Source organism: Ascidiella aspersa, chromosome 4, assembly GCF_963924565.1.
Source record: "Ascidiella aspersa chromosome 4, kaAscAspe10.2, whole genome shotgun sequence".
Classification (NCBI taxonomy): domain Eukaryota; kingdom Metazoa; phylum Chordata; class Ascidiacea; order Phlebobranchia; family Ascidiidae; genus Ascidiella; species Ascidiella aspersa.
In genome coordinates, this window is record NC_139450.1 from 13,502,546 (window position 1) to 13,505,466 (window position 2,921).

A 2,921-nucleotide genomic window follows, 5' to 3' on the forward strand; every position below is an offset into this window, starting at 1 on the left:
TTTTATAACGATGTGTTTGCCTTATCAGTCTTGTGTATAGGGTTTCAGCAATCGGTCTTCCTTGAGTCTTGTTGATCGGATGAGTTGAAAGGAAATGTGAGAGCCTGTAAGTATGTCGTCACATTTTGATTTGCGCAGAGCGACGAGCACAGATGTTGTTTTTAGCTTCAAAAAAAGCATTCACAGTAGGCCTACAAGTAGTACCCAGAAGCTAGCACTCAACAAGGCCTAAACAATCGGACAGCAATTCACACTTGTCGACCGCTCAACGACGAAGGGATTAGGCAATGGGCCACACACCGAATGCTCGTGTTTTAAACGATGCATCACGAGATAGTTTGCCACCCAAAACTTCAAAGCACGCCGGCGAGGGGTTTTCATGCACACCTCGGCCGCGCAATCTATGCACAAAATAAAGGGCTAAGTTGATCCCCTTCAATTAGTGGACTTCTCCATTACCAGAAGAGGCAGCGGGAAGATATGCACGATAGCGGGTTGTTGTTTTAGTCGGACCAGGCCAAAGAGGCACGGCCATCCCGCTGCCTGGCCCACGTGCTGCCTGGTCGTGGTCCATCAGGAAGATTGCAATGGGCCATGACTGGTATTTACCTGTCAAAACTCGGCTTGTTCGGACAGCGTCTTAGCGCTGTTTTTGTTCTGATTACCGGTCAGCACACGCGACAGGTCGAGTGCCCACTATGACATCACGATTGCACGGGTGCAACGCGTCATCGATCAGCGCGGGGGGTGTCAAGCCCCCTCGAAGACCCGACAATGCTCAGTTTACACGGCCGTCGAGCGTTGCCCACTTGCGGTCAGCGAAAAGAGTGCAACGGCCAATTGAGTCCGGCCATTGACGACAATTGTTCCTTATCTCCGACCGACCAACACTTCCGACAACGATGCCAGTAATACCGGGCGAGATTGTGATGATAATATTTGGGTCGCCTTCCTAATCCAGCTTAATGCCGCGTTGGGCTACCTGCGGTATTAGGTGACAAACAAACTTATAAGGTAGATCGTCGTTTGCACAGCCGCGTTTATCTTTTTGTGACTTTCGAAAACAAAACTGCGTTTTCAGTGGATTGGGATATTGTTAAAAAAAATTTTTTTGTTTTCAATAAAAAATGGTAACATTTTGAATGAATAATTGTTAAATCATATCTTCATATTTAATTGTTTTGAAAAGACAAAAATATAGTCAGCTTTCCCAGCATTTTAGTATCTAGATTTGGATATAGAAATGTTATTTTGAAATTTCATCGAAGGTAACGAAAGTTTTCAAGTCACTTTATTGTTACCAAATAAATGTGTGTTTGGTGAAATATTCTCAAATTGAGGTGAATAGGCGTCAACTGTCGAACACCGAAGAAGCTAAACCTGCCGAACTCATTTGTCGGATTCCTTCAATTTGATGATAATAAAAATAATGAATCACACCTTTCGCCGATCCCCGTTAACCCGAGGACCACCCGGAGATCACCTAAAATAACCACGCGGGAAATTTTGCTCGAGATTATTTCTCACCGCCATAGGCCCAGCGCCAAAGACGCGGACGACAATAAAACAACAACAAAAAGCCTATTTCGAGAGACTGCTGCTGCGGCGGCGACCTATACCAACAAGCTAAAAATCGCGCGATGAAAGACGGCCGAAATATCGCCAACAGTTGGTTGCTAGTCAGGTCTTCTTCTGCCCATACGTCGAAGAGCCAAAGATGAAAAGACGGGCGTTGAAAGAAAAGAAACCCATGATCTTCCAACAACGGTTTGGTTCAAGGTCGGGGCCCGATGCTTTGATCGCGTCTTCTAAGAACGCGTCCACTTAGCTAGGTGTTATGAATTCTGTCTGTCGGTAAAAACGCAACAGCGCACTATAAAGAGGCGCCTCGTGTAGACATATAAGGGTGTTATTTTAAATATAAGTATATATATTATTTTTAGGTAAAAACTTTTCTTTACAAAGTTTATGTAATATAAAACTAAATTAAATAGACACCAGATGGCAACATTTCGTAGTTCCTCTGGCTGTTTTCTGATTTATACATCTTAAAAATACACCACCATGGCATGCAAAATTGAAAAAAAAAATTATAGTTTCGTTATTTAAAACTTGATTCGAATCCTTTTTCACATTATCTCTTTGAGGAAAGTTTATATTTGCTTGTTCTATTTTTTTGCCTATTAGTGCCACCGAGCGGCAAAGCAAACAATACGATCCTTAGTAGAATAAATCGTTGGACGACAAGCTAAAAACAAAAATCAGATCGAAAAGCGGCCTTCTGAGCTTATAAAATACAAAGTGTGCGACAATAATTTTTATGCGTAACTCAGTTTCCAAATGGACAACTTTTAAGTGGTCTTGACCGGAAGGATTTGTGGCGGCATGCAAGTGAGCAGAGAATCTAAAATTGTTGATTACGAAAGCACTAAATTTCTGCAGGTTTATTCTGACGTAACACATCTGTCATAACCACCAGAAATATATTATACTCCCACGCTAGATGTACTGCTGACAAAAAATATTTTATTTAAAAAAAAGTATTACTTTTTTTAACTTTTTGTAAAATGAAAGCAAAAGGCATTCATTTGTATAAGGTACACCTCTAGATTGGTTTAGCAACGAACATTTATTTTTTAACAGCTATCGCAAATTACACAATTATCATTCCAACGTTCAAACAGCCAAGGTAATCGGCTATTTATGTTTAGCAATCAATATTTCTTATAAATCCATAGGACATAGTTGGTGGTACGAGAATAAAAATAATCCCACGTGCTACATATGAAGGGTAATATTAATACTCCCCGATGTGCATTACCACATTACCAACATCTGCGGAAGATTAAATACTGCGTGTTTACACGTTTTACTCTATAAATATATATATTTTATTCTGATATGATAAAAACCACGCCGAG